Source organism: Mirounga leonina, unplaced genomic scaffold (genome assembly GCF_011800145.1).
Source record: "Mirounga leonina isolate KUSES-001 unplaced genomic scaffold, KU_Mleo_1.0 Mir_126, whole genome shotgun sequence".
In the NCBI taxonomy this organism is placed as follows: Eukaryota; Metazoa; Chordata; class Mammalia; order Carnivora; family Phocidae; genus Mirounga; species Mirounga leonina.
The window spans coordinates 21457495-21476156 of record NW_023270314.1 but is presented as its reverse complement, the minus strand read 5'-3'; the positions used below and the strand labels follow the sequence as shown (position 1 = coordinate 21476156).

The 18662-nt window shown below is 39.8% G+C and overlaps 1 protein-coding gene across 1 annotated transcript in view; it reads right to left on the bottom strand.

Annotated features, from left to right (window-relative positions):
• Window positions 1-18662, bottom strand: part of R3HDM2 (R3H domain containing 2) — a 160049-nt gene that overhangs the window by 129584 nt on the left and 11803 nt on the right. The window contains exon 2 of the mRNA XM_035002322.1: window positions 1311-1385. The gene's annotated coding sequence lies outside the window, so the exon portion shown is untranslated. The remainder of the gene's footprint in view (window positions 1-1310; window positions 1386-18662) is intronic.

Sequence of the window (18662 nt, the reverse complement as noted above, 5' to 3'; positions counted from 1 at the left end):
GGGTCCTGGGATCAAGCCCCGCATAGGCCTCCCTGCCCAGTGGGGAGTCTGCTTCTCTCTCTCCCTCTGCTCCTCCCCTGGCTCGTGCTCTCTCTCTCTCTCTCTCTCTCAAATAAATAAAATCTTTAAAATTTTTTTAAATTAAATTTTTAAAAAAAGAACACAGGATGCACAAAAACTGGTAATAAACTGGTAATAATAGTTGCCTCTGGAAAGAGGAACTGACTAGTTTGGGCTATAGAAGCAAGAAGAAAACTTCACTCAGCTTTTTTCTATCCTTAGAATTTTGAACCATGTAAATGTAATACCAATTTAAAAAGTAAATCTAAAAATGTGTAAAAATCTTCATTTCACAGAAGGAATAACTTATCTTTTTTTTCTAGCCTCAAAAAATATTGACTCCTAATTTTTAACTGTATGTTCAGTGCTGCCTAAACCAGGTAACTATAATTGATATAAAACTAAAAGATACCCACTATGAAGCCTTTGAATTAATGTGTTAAGTGGTTAACTAGTGATTTGGGGGTAAGGTCAGGATCTTCATCTTTTATCTCATATACTTCTGAATTATTTAAATTTCTTACAGTGAGTACGTATTACTTTTGTAATTTGAAAAATGTCAAGATTGAAGACATTATATTAAAAAACCTATAGTTTTGGGGCACCTGGGTGGCTTAGTCAGTTAAGTGTCTGCCTTCGGCTCAGGTCATGATCCCAGGGTCCTGGGATCGAGTCCCGCATCGGGCTCTGTGCTCAGCGGGAAGCCTATGTTCCTTCTCTTGCTGTGTCTCTCTCTGTCAAATAAATAAATAAAATCTTTTAAAAAAAACAACCTAGTTCTGACTTTGAATTGAAAATACTGATATGAACTTGTGATACACTTTCTTAAAAAAAAAAGCCACCTTATTTCCTAGCCTTGTTCACTGAAAACAGAAAGAAACAATGACCAACTCACTAAGCAATTAGTACCTCTTACACACAGAGTAGTCTCTAAACTTCATTTCCACAAAACAAAGAAGCTATCATAGCTAAGGGATCACATCAAAAAGACACTAGAGTCAAAAAAAAAAAAAAGGCTAGAGCCAACCTGAAGAAGCTCCCATTTGCCAAGACGAAGCAATCAATGAGACATCAATACAGATAAAACTGTAATTGCTGAAACACATAAATAGGCTTAAATTGCAGTTTATGACAAAAAAAAAAAAAAAAACCCTTATCAATCACCTTTGCAGGATGTTAGTGAACAAAGTCATTATTTTGAAAACAGTAATAACTGTTAATTAAAAGAAAGACTCAAGCATTTGTCTCACCTTTCCTGTGCAAGATGTACCTCACAGTAACCAAACAGGTGATGGAGAGGATATCTCTTTATAAAAACATTCCAGCTAAAATAAATTAAGAAATGATAGAATTTGAGTATCACCATTTAAAACCCCCTAATGAAGTTCAATGAAGTAAAGGGGGTATAAACAATGATCATCAATGGCTGCTGACATCATAAAAATGAGACTAACAGACATCACACACCTCCTCCTAATAGAAGCGCACTATAAAGTATTCTAGCCAAAACAATGAATCTAAATCTGGTCAAATCTCTAGATGTAACTGCCAATTTGAAGAAAATACAGAGGAGAGAGAAACATGTTAAATGACACTAGTATGATGTTAATCACCAAATCCATCTGTGGGATGACCCAGTCCTTCAACAAATAAACTGCAAAGAAAAAAAAGGGGGGGGGATCTTTTAGATTAAGAGACTCTAAAAATATGGGTGCCTGGGTGGCTCAGATGGTTAAGCATCTGCCTTCGGCTCAGGTCATGATCCAGGGTCCTGGGATCGAGTCCCACGTCAGGCTCCCTGCTCCGCAGAGAGCCTGTTTCTCCCTCTCCCTCTGCTGCTCCCCCTGCTTGTGCTGTCTCACTCTGTCTGTCAAGTAAGTAAATAAAATCTTTAAAAAAAGAGAGAGACTCTAAAAATACATTGACCAACTACAAGGTATAGACTTTATTTGGATCCCATTTTTTTTTTATTTGAATCCTGTTTTAAACATATAGTCTGTTTTAAAAACTTATGATACAATCAAGGAAATATGAACACCAGATATTTATATATTAAGAAATTACTGTTATTTTAGATGTACAAATAGTATTGGTATTATGTTTTTTAAAAGTCCCTATTTTTGGAGGGGAAAAATGAAGCGGGGGAAATCGGAGGGGGAGACGAACCATGAGAGACGATGGACTCTGAAAAACAAACTGAGGGTTCTAGAGGGGAGGGGGGTGGGAGGATGGGTTAGCCTGGGGATGGGTATTAAAGAGGGCACGTTCTGCATGGAGCACTGGGTGTTATGCACAAACAATGAATCATGGAACACTACATCTAAAACTAAATGATGTAATGTATGGTGATTAACATAATAATGTGTGGTGATTAACATAATAAAAAAATAAAAAGAATTAATACATATACCATAAAAAAAGTCCCTATTTTTTAGAAATATATACTGAAATATTTATGGATGAAATAATGTCACAGATTTGATTCAAAACAATTAGGAAAGGGGGTTGGTAGGAGCATAGATGAAACCATGTTAGCAATAAGCTGATAACTGTATATGGGGGTTCATTTTACTATTCCCACTGCTTTTGGATGTTTGGAATTTTTCATAATAAAGTTTTTTAGAAAGCAAATTTCAGGGTGCCTAGGTGGCTCAGTCAGTTAAACATCTAACTCTTGGTTTCAGCTCAGGTCAAGAGTTGTGGGATTACGGGTGCCTGGGTGGCTCAGTTGGTTAAGCATCTGCCTTCGGCTCAGGTCATGATCCTGGAGTCCCTGGATCGAGTCCCGCATCGGGCTCCCTGCTCGGCAGGGAGCCTGCTTCTGCCTCTGACACTCCCCCCTCTCATGTGCTCTCTCTCTCTCATTCTCTCTGTCTCAAATAAATAAAATCTTTAAAAAAAAAAAAAAAAAAGAGTTGTGGGATTGAGCCCATCATCGGGCTCTACACTTAGTGGGGAGTCTGCTTAAGGATTCTCTCCCTCTGCCCTTCCCTCCCACTCTCTCTCAAATAAATCTTTTTTTTTTTAAAGATTTTATTTATTTGAGAGAGAGAGAGTGTGCACAAGCAGGGGGAGAGGCAAAGGAAGAGGGAGAAGCAGGCTCCCCACTGAGCAGGGAGCTGGATGAAGGGCTCAATCCCAGACCCTTGAGATCATGACCTAAGCCGAAGGCAGATGCTTAACCAACTGAGCCACCCAGGCACCCCTCAAATAAATCATCTTTTTAAAAAATTTTTTTAAATAAAGAATAAAAGGCAAATCCCAAAAACAAAATATATATATATATGAAATACAACCAGTGAAATGAAATTTGGATAGTAATCTTCTATTGAAGTCCAGTTTACTACCTACCCCTTTCCCTACCTTTCTATACTGGTTTCTCTCTTTCTCTGTTTCTTTGTACTAAACAATTAGACTCAACTAAATTATACTGCATTCTGTTTTATATTACAGAATCTAATCCATTATATCTACTGTTGTTTTGATCATCAAATGTTCATGTTTTATCTCCACAGCCAGCCAGTAAGGTCCTTTAACACACACAAAAATTTTAGATTCCACAGCCCTAGAATGAAGCTAAACATTCTAATAGTCCTAAGTACCTTATGTGACACTCAAGTTGTCTCCAGAAAACCCTAGGACCTGTGGAAAAATGGAATATTCTTCTTTGTCAACCTAAGGGCCATTATGTGGTAAAATTAAGTTTTTATTCTAGTAAAAGCACATAATACTTTCTTCAGATTTTACAGGGATCCCTTTTGTGACATCAAAATGCTGTTTCTAGCAACTTTAGGCAAGCTAATAAGCACAAGCTTTTCCTCCCAGAATTCAAATGGGCATATATTTATACTCTTTCAAAGAAACAGAATTATATATTACTAAGGGTTTTTTTCTTAAAGATTTTATATATTTATTTGAGAAAGAGAGCGTGGCAAGCAAGAGAAAGAGCGCACGAGCGGGGGGAGGGGCAGAGGAAGAGGGATAAGCAGACACACACACACCCTCCTCCCCCCGTCCCCCCGCCAAGGGGGAGCCCAACTCAAGGCAATCCCAGAACCCTGGAATCATGAGCTGAGCAGAAGGCAAACACTTAACCAACTGAGCCACCCAGTGGCTATATATTACTAGGTTTAAATACAAATTTTCTTAGTTAAGTGATTGGTTAAATATGCTGAAGTTATTTAATAAAACTTCAGCTGCAATATAAAAAGAGAGCTTACCCCAAGAAATAGTCTCAAAGCCCAGGAAACAAAGAACTCACTACCTAACTGGAGACTAATCAAGAGTGCTGGAAAATAAATCTATTGGAGTACTTACAAGTTTTGAGTTGAGAACTTACAAGCTTTATCGTTTTTGTTTTTTAAAGATTTTATTTATTTTTGAGAGAGAGAGTGTGTACAAGCAGGGGAAGCAGCAGGCAGAGGGAGGGGGAGAAGCAGGCTCTCTGCTCAGCAGGAAGCCCGATGTGGGGCTTGATCCCAGCACCCTGGGAACATGACCTGAGCCGAAGGCAGACCCTTAACCATCTGAGCCACCCAGGCACCCCTACAGCACCTGTATCATTTTAATAAATGTTTTTAAATAACTGATTTTCCCTCTAATTATAAAAGAAATCCATGTTCTTTTTTAAATAGAGATAAGCAAGGACACCTGGGTGGCTCAGTCGGTTAAGTGTCTGCCTTCGGCTCAGGTCATGATCCCAGGGTCCTGGGATTGAGCCCCACAACAAGCCCCGCAACAAGCCCCGCATCCAGCTCCCTGCTTGGCAGGGAGTCTGCTTTTCCCTCTGCCCCCCCCACCCCGCACTCTCTGTCAAATAAATAAATAAAATCTTAAAGATAGATAGATAGATAGATAGAAGCAAAAAGAAAATAAAAACCAGGGTGCCTGGGTGGCTGTCGGTTGGGGATCTTCCTCCAGCTTGGGTCATGATCGCGGGGTCCTGGGATTGAGCCCTACATGGAGCTCCCTGCTCAGCTGGGAGCCAGCTTCTCCCTCTCCCTCTGTCCCTCCCCCCTGCTCGTGTTCAATCTCTCTCTCTTAAATAGATAAATAAAATCTTAGAAAGAAAGAAAGAAAAGAAAAGAAAAAGAAAAACCATCCTGCTACCTCCTTCATAACATTTTGTCTCAATAAATAGTAAATTCTTTGGGGGCAGCTCATTTCCCCAACAAGATCCCTCACATCTAGAATTCATCTATGGAAGCCCCAGCAGAAAAGGAGGGGGAAAAAAGCACACAGGCTTAATTCAACAAGAGTAATATACGGATTTGTTGTCAATTTTTTTATATTTCGCCATTTGTATAAATCTAGGGTCAGAAAAAAACATATATTCCATTTGTATGGATTTTTCTTGGTTTATAATAATTTTATTGGCATTTTCCCAGCATCCTTAAAATGTCTTACTATAGTAGCAACAAAGTCCTACATTTCCAGTTGCCAAATCAGGTAGTAAACACATCATAGTCACTCTATATGTAAAATCTTACTCTATTTTAACTTATATTTAAAATAGTTACTTAAAATAACCATTCCTTTTATTTCCTATTTCTTTTATTGAAGTCCTACCAACTCCATCGACAGATTTTCACATTTCATGTACAGTTAAACATACATGGAATTAGTTTCTCCTCAAAATATCCCACGAATCAGAAGACACGAACAGACATTTCCGCAAAGAAGACATACAAATGGCCAACAGACACATGAAAAAGTGTTCAACATTACTCGGCATCAGGGAAATACAAATCAAAACCTCAATGAGATACCACCTCACACCAGTCAGAATGGCTAAAATTAACAAGTCAGGAAACGACAGATGTTGGCGAGGATGTGGAGAAAGGGGAACCCTCCTACACTGTTGGGAATGCAAGCTGGTGCAGCCACTCACAAATCCATATATTACTCTTGTTGAATTAAGCCTGTGTGCTTTTTTCCCCCTCCCTTCCTGCTGGGGATTTCATAGATGAATTTTAGAAGTGAGGGACCTTGTTCCTTGGGGAAATAAGCTGCCCTCAAAGAATTTACTATTTATTGAGACAAAATGTTATAAAGGAGGTAGGAGGATGATTTCTTTTCTTCTCTTTTCTTTTCTTTCTCCAAAACAGTATGGAGGTTCCTCAAAAAGTTGAAAATAGAGCTACCCTATAACCCAGCAATTGCACTACTGGGTATTTACGCCAAAGATACAAATGTAGTGATCCGAAGGGGTACATGCACCCCAATGTTTATAGCGGCAATGTCCACAATAGCCAAACTATGGAAAGAACCTAGATGTCCATCAACAGATGAATGGATAAAAAAGATGTGGTACACACAAACAAACAAACAAACAAACACACACACACACACACACAATGGAATATTATGCAGCCATCAAAAAATGAAATCTTGGGGCGCCTGGGTGGCTCAGTCATTAAGCGTCTGCCTTTGGCTCAGGTCATGATCCCGGGGTCCTGGGATCAAGCCCTGCATCGGACTCCCTGCTCTGCGGGAAGCCTGCTTCTCCCTCCCCCACTCCCTCTGCTTGTGTTCCCTCTGTCGCTGTGTCTCTCTCTGTCAAATAAATAAAATAAAAAATCTTTAAAAAAAAAATGAAATCTTGCCATATGCAACAACGTATTGCATACGGTATCATGCTAAGGGAAATAAGTCACTCAGAGAAAGACAAGTATCATATGATCTCACTGATACGAGGAATTTGAGAAACAAGACAGACAATCATAGGGGAAGGGAGGAAAAAATGAAACAAGATGAAACCAGAGGAGGGAGACAAACCATAAGAGAGTCTTTTTTTTTTTTTTTTAAGATTTTATTTATTTATTTGACAGAGAGAGAGATAGCGAGAGCAGGAACACAAGCAGGGGGAGCGGGAGAGGGAGAAGCAGGCTTCCTGCCGAGCAGGGAGCCCGATGTGGGACTCGATCCCAGGACCCTGGGATCATGACCTGAGCTGAAGGCAGACGCTTAACGACTGAGCCACCCAGGCACCCACCATAAGAGAGTCAATCTCAAGAAACAAACTGAGGGTTGCTGGAGTGGAGGGGGGTGGGAGGGATGGGGTAACTGGGTGATGGACATTGGGGAGGGTATGTGCTATGGTGAACACTGTGAATTGCATAAGACTGATGAACCACAGACCTGTACCTTTGAAACAAATAATACATTATATGTTAAAAAAAAAAAAAAAAGAAGATAGTAGGAAGGGAAAAATGAAGTGGGGGAAATCGGAGGGGGAGACAAACCATGAAAGACTATGGACTCTGAGAAACAAACTGAGGGTTTTAGAGGGGAGGGGGCTGGGGGGATGGGTTAGCCTGGTGATGGGTATTAAAGAGGGCACGTATTACATGGAGCACTGGGTGTTATATGCAAACAATGAATCATGGAACACTACATCAAAAACTAATGATGTAATGTATGGTGACTAACATAACATAATAAAATAAAATTATAAAAAAAAATATCCCACACGGATGCCTGGGTGTCTCAGTAGGTTAAGCGTCTGCCTTCGGCTCACGTCACGATCCCAGTGTCCTGGGATCGAGTCCCGCATTGGGCTCCCTGCTCAGCTGGGCGCCTGTTTCTCCCTCTGCTGCTCCTCCTGCTTGTGCTCTCTCTCACTATGTCAAATAAATAAATAAAATCTTAAAAAAAAAAAAAATCCCACAAAATTCTGAATTCACACACATGCAAAACAATTCCATGCCCTAAAATTCACCTGCAAATACCTAAATATAATGCTCACCTGATCTCTAGCTCAGACGTAATGCCCCATCCATCCAGGTAAAGTATAAGAACTGTACTTATCAAGCGTAATTTGGGAGACAGTAAGGAAAGAATAGTGAGTAGCTCCAGCAATTCAGCTAGGAGGGGAAAAAATTATCCCTTCCACACCCAGAGCCTAGACTAAAGTTTTCAGCAACAGTCAAAATTCTCAGAACAGTCCTGACTTTTCACTGGACTCTGTGTCTTAATTAAGTAGTCTGAGTGACAGTGCAAAAATTAATTTGAAGCTACCTTTCCTCTTCTTTACTCCGAAAAGCTGAATACTGTCTGTCTTGACTATTAAAATCCCCAGAGATTTCAATTCTGCAGGAGCTCTACATGGTTCTAAATTTAGACAAGTAATAGAAATAGTTGGAAGGCAATTCATTTTAATATCTGAACTTTTATGTTGCCAGGCAGCTAATTTCTTAAGTAATCTTAGAGCAGTCATCCGCATCAAAGAATAAATATATAAGCCATATAATCACTGATAGACTCGTAATGGTGTTAATTAAAATATTATCTGTAGGGGCGCCTGGGTGGCTCAGTCGTTAAGCGTCTGCCTTCGGCTCAGGTCACGATCCCAGAGTCCTGGGATCGAGCCCCGCATCGGGCTCCCTGCTCGGCGGGAAGCCTGCTTCTCCCTCTCCCACTCCCCCTGCTTGTGTTCCCTCTCTCGCTGTGTCTCTCTCTGTCAAATTAAAAAAAAAAAAAAATCTTAAAAAAAATATATTATCTGTAACTTCTGGACATGACCTACACCCCCCTCCCTCCCCAAAACAGGCTGTATTTCCTCCACAAGGAAAACGGGATTTTAAATATTTCAACAGAACATATTAATAGCACATCATCACTTTCCTTACAGCTTATTTGTTTCCACATCAATGGAACATATAGATAGGTTTAATGGGTTTTACCTTCACTGACATATCCCATTTCACATAGAGCCCTAGAGCAGGATGTTCTCAAGTTCTTGGACCATAAGTGATTAGGGCACACTAGATCCCAATTCTAAGGCTATTTTGGATTCTCTAAAACATCAGACCTCATAAGGAGCCACAGAACCATACCCCAAAAGAAATGTTCAATACAGGGGCACCTGGGTGGCTCAGTCTGTTGGGCGTCTGCCTTCAGCTCCGGTTGTGGTCTCAGGGCCCTGGGATGGAGCCTCGCATCGGGCTCCTTGCTCAGTGGGGAGTCTGCTTCTCCCTCTGCCTGCCGCTCCCGCCCTGCTTGTGCTCTCTCTCTGACAGATAAACAAAATTTTTTTTTAAATATTCAATATAATAAATACCCTAACCATGTCAGTTTTCCTAGACTGTACTCAAAGTCCAATTGTAAAATATATATACAGGTGAATGCAAAGTTCAGGTTCAAAGCACTAAGTATGAAAGGCCTGGTTTGGAGTTTTCCTATCCAAGGACATTTTAATTCAGATAGCAGAAGATACAAAAAGGGAAACAACTTTTAAGTGGCTGAACTACAGGAAGAAAAGATCTGGATTACATGAGAGTAAGAAGGATATGAAAACTTATTTTCACCTTCACACCAAGTTAGGAAAAAAAAAAAAACAATGCCAATTTTCTTCACAATACCTTGCCTCCGATGGCAAATCATCAGATCTGCCTCTAACAGACTTCATTCTGAGTTTAGACACTTTATTATCAGGTACATTTGGGAAGACACAGAAGGGTCTCAGATCTGGAATCCAATTTTTTTTTTTACTGGAAATAACTGATGGGGCCTGGGTGGCTCAGTCGTTAAGTGTCTGCCTTCGGCTTGGGTCATGATCCCGGGGTCCTGGGATCAAGCCCCTCATCGGGCTCCCTGCTCAGCGGGAAGCCTGCTTCTCCCTCCCCCACTCCCCCTGCTTGTGTTCCCTCTTCCGCTGTGTCTCTGTCAAATAAATAAATAAAATCTTAAAAAAAAAAAAGAAAGAACTGATAACACAAAGATAGCAAAGGATAATTAAGAAAAGGAAGTCATTCCCCTTTTAAGGAATCATTTGCCACTAAAGGAATCAGGGTTCCTTGCAGAAATGATTGATTCCAGTTCTGAAGCAAGTGAAGTACAAAGTGAGCCCAAAACACCTTGTAGTGCCAGAGTGTAAGGAAGTCCTCAAAGCCTGCCTGGGTCATGTCAAAAGGACACAGGAGTCAGTTTGATGGGGCTCCCACTGACCAAATTTACAACTGCTATTTTTTTAAGTTTATTTATTTTCGTAATCTCTACACCCAATGCGGGGCTCAAACTCACAACCCCAAGATTAAGAGTTGCTCACACTTCTGACCAAGCCAGTCAGGTGCCCCACTGTATTTTTAATACTTAATATTGTCAGTATTTTTGACAGCAGTGAATTTTAACATAATGGATTCTTTTAAAATACTCAATCTACAGTGATCCTCAAAAACAAAAAAAGAGGGAGGAAAAGTAAAGCTCTTCTTTTTAGAACACCACCAACTAGAAAATGTAGAAGTAAATGAGAGAATCAACATTTTCCAACCACCAATGTCATAACCAATATAGGCAAGGATCATAAGTGCATGTTAATACCACTGGGTAAAACATTAAGGAACAGAAAAGTCACACATTTTTAAAAGTATCATCCCACAGACTGTTTCTTAATTACAAAGGGAAAAAAGTACCTTTACAAAGAAGAAATGCAGCTGACATCAACTTAACTAAGTTATCAAACTTTTTATCACCAACAATGGGACAAAGGGACATTATGTACACAGAGACACATACAACATCTTCTCGTCAAAAATGTTTAACCTAAATCTAATCATGACAAATTCAAATTGTAAAACATTCTTCAACATAACTACCCTGGACTCTACAAAAATATCAATTACATGAAAAACAAAAAAAGGAGGAAGAGAACTGCTCTGAATTAAAAGACTGGGGAAAAAATGACCGTTAAATGCCAACACACGACCCTTGAATAAATCTAGGATTGGAAGGAAGGAAAGCTATAAAGCAGTATCTCAATTGTTGAGATAATTGAGGAAATTTGAGTATAGACTATACATAATTATAATATCACTAAAATATTTTGAATGTGATAATGAGTTTTATAATACTATTGTGGTGATATAGGAAAACAACTTTAAGCAATATTTGCTTAAGAAATTTGGGGGTGGGGGTCCCTTGGTGGCTCAGTTGGTTAAGCGTCTGCCTCCGGCTCAGATCATGATCTCAGGGTCCTGGGATCGAGCCCCCCAGTGGGCTCCCTGCTCAGTGGGGAATCTGCCTCTCTCTCTCCCTCTGTCCCTCCCCCCCGCCCCTCGCACACACTCTAAAAAAAAAAAAAAGAGTTCCCTTTTCTCCATATCCTAGTCAACACTTGTTAGCTTATCTTTTTGACCATAGCCATTTTAACTATAGTATGAAGTGATATCTGTGATTTTGATTTGCATTCCCCTGATGATTAATGATGTTGAGCACCTTGTCATGTACATACTGGCCATCTGTGCATCTCCTTTAAAAAAAAAGGTCCAGGGACGCCTGGGTGGCTCAGTCAGTTAAGCATCTGCCTTCAGCTCAGGTCATGATCCCAGGGTCCTGGGATCGAGTCCCGCATCGGGCTCCCTGCTCCACGGGGTGCCTGCTTCTCCCTCTGCCTCTGCCTCTCTCTCTCTCTGTCTCTCATGAATAAATAAATAAAAATTTAAAAAAAAAAAAAAAGGTCTGTTCAGTTCCTCTGCCCATTTTTAAATCACACTGTGTTTTTTCTATTGAGATATATGAATTCTTCATATATTTGAGGATATTAACCCCTTATTGGATATAGGATTTACAAAATTTTTCTCCCATTCAGGTTATTTGTTCATTTTGTTGACAGTTTCCCTTGCTGTGCAAAGGCTTTTTATTTTTTTAATTATTTTTTTAAAGATTTTATTTATTTATTTGACAGAGAGAGACACAGAGAGAGAGGGAACACAAGCAGGGGGAGTGGGAGAGGGAGAAGCAGGCCTCCCGCGGAGCAGGGAGCCCGATGCGGGGCTTGATCCCAGGACCCTGGGATCATGACCTGAGCCAAAGACAGACACTTAATGACTGAGCCACCCAGGTGCCCCTTTTTAATTATTTTAAAAATAATTTCTATGCCCAACATGGTGCTCAATCTCATGACCTGGAGAGTCAGATGCTCTATTGACTGAGCCAGCCAGGCACCCCCCCACCCCCGTGCAAAAGCTTTTTAGTTTGATGTAGTTCCACTTGTATATTTTTGCTGTTACCTTTGTTTTTGGTGTCAAATTCAAAAAAATCATCACAAATACAGATGTCAAGGAGCTTACTGCCAATGTTTTCCTCTAAGAGTTTCATGGCTTCAAGTCTGTTTCCAAGTCTTTAATTCATTTTTTAATTTTTATGGATAATGTAAGATAGTTGTCCAGTCTACCAAACCCCATTTATTGAAGAGACTATCCTTTCCCCGTTGTATATTCTTGGCTGCTTTATCACAAATTAACTGGCCATATATGCCTGGGTTTGTTTCTGGGCTCTCTATTCTGTTCCATCAATCTATGTTATCTGTTTTCATGCCATTACCACACAGTTTTGAATATTATAATATAGTTATATAGTGAAGTCAAGAAATGTGATGCGTCCAGTTTTGGTCCTCTTTCTCAAGACTTCTTTGGCTATTCAGGGTCTTTTGTGGTTATGTACAAATTTTAGGATTTTTTGTCTTCTGTGAAAAATGCCATTGGAATTGGGATAGGGATTACACTGAATCTACAGATTGCTTTGGGTAGTATGGACAATTTAATATTAATTCTTCCAATCCATGAGCATAGACTATCTTTCCATTTATTTGTATCTTCAATTTATTTCATCAATGTCTTAGAATTTTCAGTGGTCTTTCACCTCCTTCGTTAAATTTATTCCTAGGTTTTTAAATGATTTTATTTATTTATTTGACAGAGAGAGACACAGCGAGAGAGGGAACACAAGCAGGGGGAGTGAGAGAGGGAGAAGCAGGCTTCCCATGGGGCAGGGAGCCCGACATGGGCCCGATCCCAGGACCCTGGGATCATGACCTGAGCCAGACAGACGCTTAATGACTGAGCCACCCAGGCACCCCTATTCCTAAGTATTTTATTATTTTTGATGCAATTGTAAATAAGACTATTTTCTTAGTATCTTTCTGATAGTTCATTATTAGTATTTAGAAACACAACTGACTTTTGTATATTGATTTTGTATCCTGCAACTTTACTGAATGCATTTACTAATTCTAACTTTTTTTTGGTGTTTAAGGTCTTCTACATAAAATGTCATATGCAGAAAGTGATAGTTTTACTTCTTCCTTTCTGATTTGGATGCCATTTATTTCTTTTTCTTGCTCAACTGCTCTACTTAGAACTTCTAATACTATGCTGAATAAAGTGGCAAAGAAGGCACACAGTCGGTTAAGCATCGGACTCCAGGTTTCAGCTCAGATCGTGATCTCGCAGTCATGGGATCCAGCCCTGCGCCGCACTCCGTGCTCAGTCTGCTTCAGATTCTCATTCTCTCCCCCTCTGCTCTTTCCCCTGCTCGCTCAATCTAAAATAAATAAAATCTTTAAAATAAAAAGAAATCGGGATGCCTGGGTGGTGCAATTGGTTAGGCATCTGCCTTCGGCTCAGGTCATGATCCCAGGGTCTTGGGATCGAATCCCACACTGGGCTCCTTGCTCAGCGGGGAGCCTGTTTCTCCCTCTACCTGCTGCTCCCCCTGCTTGCTGTCTCTCTCCCATTCTCTGACAAATAAATAAAATCTTTTAAAAATTAAATAAATAAAAATTAAAAGGTGGCAAAGAAAAGCTTTCAGCTATTCACTGTTCAGTATAAGCTGTGGGCTTGTAATATATGGTCTTCATTATGTTGAGGTGCATTCTCTCCGTATCCACTTTATTGAGTTTTTATCATAAATGGATGTCAAACTTTGTCAAATGCTTTTTCTGCATTTATTTAGAGGATCATGTTTCTTAGCTTTCATTTTGTTAAAGTGGTATATCACACTGACTGATTTGCAGATGTTGAACCATTCTTGCATCCCTGGAATAAATCCAACTTGATTACGGTATATAATCCTTTTAATGTATTGTTGAATTCAGTTTGCTAATATTTTGTTGAGGATTTCTGCATACATGTTCATTGGGGATACTGACTTGTAATTTTCTTTTCTTATACTTCCACTGTCTGGCTTTGGTATCAGGGTTATGCTAGCCTCTGAAAATAAGTTTGGAAGTGCTCCCTCCTATTTTTTTGAATAGTTTGAGAAAGATTGGTATTAATTCTTCTTTAACTGTTTCACAGAATTCACCAGTGACACCATCTGGTCCTGGACTTTTGTTTCTTGGGAGGTTTTTGATTACTGGTTCAACCTCCTTACCAGTAATGGGTCTGTTCAGATTTTATTTCATGATTGTCTTGTTAGGTTGTATGTTTCTAGGAATTTATCCATTTCTTCTAGGTTGTCCAATTTGTTGGAATATAATTGTTTGTAGTATTTCTTAGGATCCTTTATTTTTTTGTAGTATCGGTTGTAACGTCTTCTCTTTTACTTCTGATTTTGAGTCTTCTCTCTTTTCTTCTTGGCAAGCCTAACTAAAGGTTTGTCTATTTTATCTTTTCAAACAACCAGCTCTTTGTTTCATTGATCTTTTCTAACATCTTTTTTAGTCTCTATTTCATTTATTTCTGCTCTGATCTCTGTTATTTCCTTCCTTCCACTAACTTTGGGCTTAATTCTTCTTTTTCTAGTTTCCTTTTTTTTTTTCCTTTTGGTGGGCAGCAAAGTTTATTGAGCAATAGTAAAGTGATAGTACAAAGCTCCCAAAGAGGGAGGGGACCCGAGAGGGTTATCCTTTTTCTAGTTTCTTGAGGTATAAAGTTGACATCTCTCTTGTTTCTTAATGTAGGCATTTCTCACTATCAACTTCCGTTTTAGAACTGCTTTTGCTGCATCCCATAGGTGTAATATTTTGTGTACTGTATTTCCATTTTCATTTGTCTCTGGGTTTTTTTTTTATTTTTCTTGATTTCTTCTCTGACCCAATGGTTGTTCAATAAATAGCATGTTGTTCAACCTCTACATATTTGTGAATTCCCCAGTTTTCTTTTTTTTTTTTTTTAAAGATTTTATTTATTTGACAGAGAGAGAGAGGGAGAGCGTGCGCAAGCACACAAGCAGGGGGAGCAACAGAGGGAGAGGGAGGAGGAGGCTCTTCACTGAGCAGGGAGCCCAACGCAGGGCTCAATCCCAGGACCCTGGGATCATGACCTGAGCCGAAGGCAGACACTTAACCGACTGAGCCACCCAGGTGCCCCTCCCAGTTTTCTTCTTGTAATTCATTTCTAGTTTCATACCATTGTAGCTGAGAAAGATTCTTGATATGATTTCTATCTTCTTAAATTTATTAAGACTTGTTTTGTGGCTTAACATATCTATCCTAAGAATATTCTGTGAGTACTTGAGAAGAATGTTTTTTCTCTTGATTTTGGATGGAATGTTCTGTGTATATCTGTTAAGTCCATCTGTTCTAACATGTCACTTAAGGGAATGTTTCCTTATTGATTTTCTGTTTGGATGCTCTATCCCTTGATAAAAGTGGGATATTAAAGTCCCCTATTGGGGCGCCTGGGTGGCTCAGTCATTAAGTGTCTGCCTTCGGCTCGGGTCATGATCTCAGGGTCCTGGGATTGAGCCCCATATCAGGCTCCCGGAGCCTGCTTCTCCCTCTGTCACTCTCCCTGCTTGTGTTCCCTCTCTTGCTGTGTCTCTCTCTGTCAGATAAATAAATAAAATCTTAAAAAAAAATAAAGTTCCCTATTATTGTATTGCTATTTCTCCCTTTCTCTGTTAATATTTGCTTTATATATTTAGGTGTTCCCAAAACCTACCCCTTTCTTATTTCAATTAACAATACCATCCATTCACCTAAGACAGAAACTGAGAGTCATTTATTCACAATTCCTTTCCTCTCCTCCCACATTTAACCAATTTCCAACTTTTAGCACCATCTCCTTGATCCATCTGATCTTCTCAGCTCCTATCCCCTCTTCTTTGCTTCTATCACTTCTGGGCAAAGAATTTAGTTAATGGGGCAAGACCCCCAGAGCTCTTTTTTGCCTCCCACAGAGCAGCCAGCTATGTTCCTAACAGTACCTGCTCTAATGGCCTCTATCCCTGAATAACTAAAAGTCTCTGACCTACCCCTGATGGACATGTAGCACAAATGAGAAATAAATTGTTGTTTCAAGCTACTGAGAGTGGGGGTTTGTTTCTTACCCAGCATATCCTGGTCTATCTGGATTTCAACTTCTTCTGCGTGGACTACTACACCAGCCTCCTAACCAGTGTCTCCCCCTCTACTCTATATCCCCTATAAATATTTCTCCAAATTGCTATCAGAGTTACTCTTATAAAACAAACATTTTTATGACTAAAATCTTTCAGGACGCCTGGGTGGGTCAGTCGGTTGAGCATCCGACTCTTAGCGTCAGCTCAGGTCATGATCTCATGGGTTGTGGGATCAGCCCCAAGTCAGGCTCTGCGCACAGGGAGTCTGCTTGAAGATTCTCTCCCTCTGCCCCTCCCTCCGCTCATATGCTCTCCCTCTCTCTTTCAAATGAATAAATCCTTAAAAAAAATCTTCAGAGATTTCTCTTTGCCTCAAAATATTCCAAATTCCTTAATATAGCTCTTAAGGTCTACCATAAAATCAGGCTCTCTATATATCCTCTCCAGCTATTCAAAATAGTGCTGTATCTCCATACATAGCTTATTCTTTAATATTCCTAGGTCTTTGCTCAGACTATTCTATCTACTTAAAATGCCTTCCCACCCTCACGCCACCTCCCCCACCTTTGCCTGCCTAGCCATATAAGACCCATAGTCAGCTATCCCTCCCATTCTCTCAACAGCTATTCAAATTTGGCTTCTCTTTTCAAGGCCCCTATTTTTTTTTCAAGGCCCTATTTTAATAACCCTCCTTAACTCAGGCCCCTAACCCAAAAAGATAAGTCTTCTACATCACAAAGAATAGTAAGGCCCTACGGCCTTCAAGTTCTTTTGTTCAGATACCAAACATCTGTCCCCACCCCTTTCTTGACCTTTTCCTTCTATTTTAATAAAGAAGGTAACAATTCTACCTCTGTTCTGGATTTCATCTTCTCTACATGCTCCAGGACTTCACTCCGTTATCCCCACTCTCTATTGTCTTGCTCATTCTCCAAACATATAAATATGATCAAGTCTCTCATCTTAAAAAAACTCTTCCTTGAACCCCACAATCCCTCAGTACTATCCTCTGTCTCCACCCGTTGTAATGATCTTGAAAAACAGCTTATTTGACTTTATTTTCCCCACCTCCTATTTATTCCTCAATCCAATGCAATTTGGGCTCTGCTCTCATCACTCCAGTGATCCTTCCTTTCACTGATGTCACCAATGACCTGAGTGCGAAATCCAGTAGGTTCTTTTCTGTCCTTACCATACTTCACCTTTCTACCCCACTTGACGTGATTGCCTTTCTCCACCTCCAAACTCTCTTCTCTAAGGTCCTATATCACACATATTTTATTGGTTTTCCATTAACCTTCCTCACCTCCTCAATTTTCTTCCAAGACTCCATTGCCACTAGTCACACCTTTAACTGTCAGTGTTCTTCAAGACTCTCTCCTCAGCCTTCAACTTTTCAGTTTCAAAATGATCCTTAGATGACCCAACCCATCACTTCAACTACAGTGTGTATACTGTTGAATCACGAATGTCTCTCCAGCCTCAAATTCTCTCTCCAACTCCAACCTGGTACACCCAACCTCCTTTCAGGAACTTCTTATGTGGTTCCATAGGCACCTCAAATTCAACCAGTCTAAAACCAAACACCTCACCTTTATTTCCAAACACACAACTTTCTGTATTCCCTAACTCATAAATGATGTCACCATCCACCCTGGTATGGAACCCAAAAAGCTAGGACAAGACCTCATCCCTCTCAGCATTATTCATTCTCTCTCTCTCTCATTCGAGTGTGCGTGCACACACACACACACACACACATCCAAGTCTAACTGGTTCTACCTGCTAAATATCTCTTGAATCTCTTCATGCCTGTGCACTTGCAGGACCACTTCAGAGCCTATGTCTTATCTGGATTATTTTGACTGCCCTTAAACTGGACTCCCTGATTCCAGCACTATTTTCCAATCCAGTTCCCAATTTGTCACAAGTGATCTTTTTAAAAAATAAGTCCTTCAAGGAGCGCCTGGATGGCTGTCAGTTAAGCGTCTGCCTTCAGCTCAGGTCATGATTCTAGGGTCCTGGGATCAAGTGCATATTGGGCTCCCTGCTCAGCAGGGAGCCTGCTTCTCCCTCAGCTCCCCCCTCCCCTGCTCATTCTCTCTCTTTCTCTCTTAAATAAATGAAATCTTTTTTAAAAAATTAATTAATAAATAACATGGATTTTTTTACTGTGTGTTGGGGGGGTGTTGGACCCCTAACACCTATGTTGTTCAAGGGTTAACTATATTTTTTTTGTAATCTATAATAAAACATGAATCCCTTAAGGATAGGGACAATGTCACTTTTTTTTTTCCTTTTTTAGTTTCTTTGGCATGTAACACAATATCTAACAAATAGGCACTTAAATATCTGAGTGAATGAATGATTTGGTCTTTTCGTAAATTTTCTTGATGTTAGGTATTTGGAAGCAGTTTTATAAAGCTCACTTGAAGATCCCTCTTTCTATTATAAAAAATACAGAAGGACCAGAAGCTAAGAGAAGATTTTTTTTTTTTTAAGATTTTATTAATTTATTTGACAGAGAGAGACTACCAGCC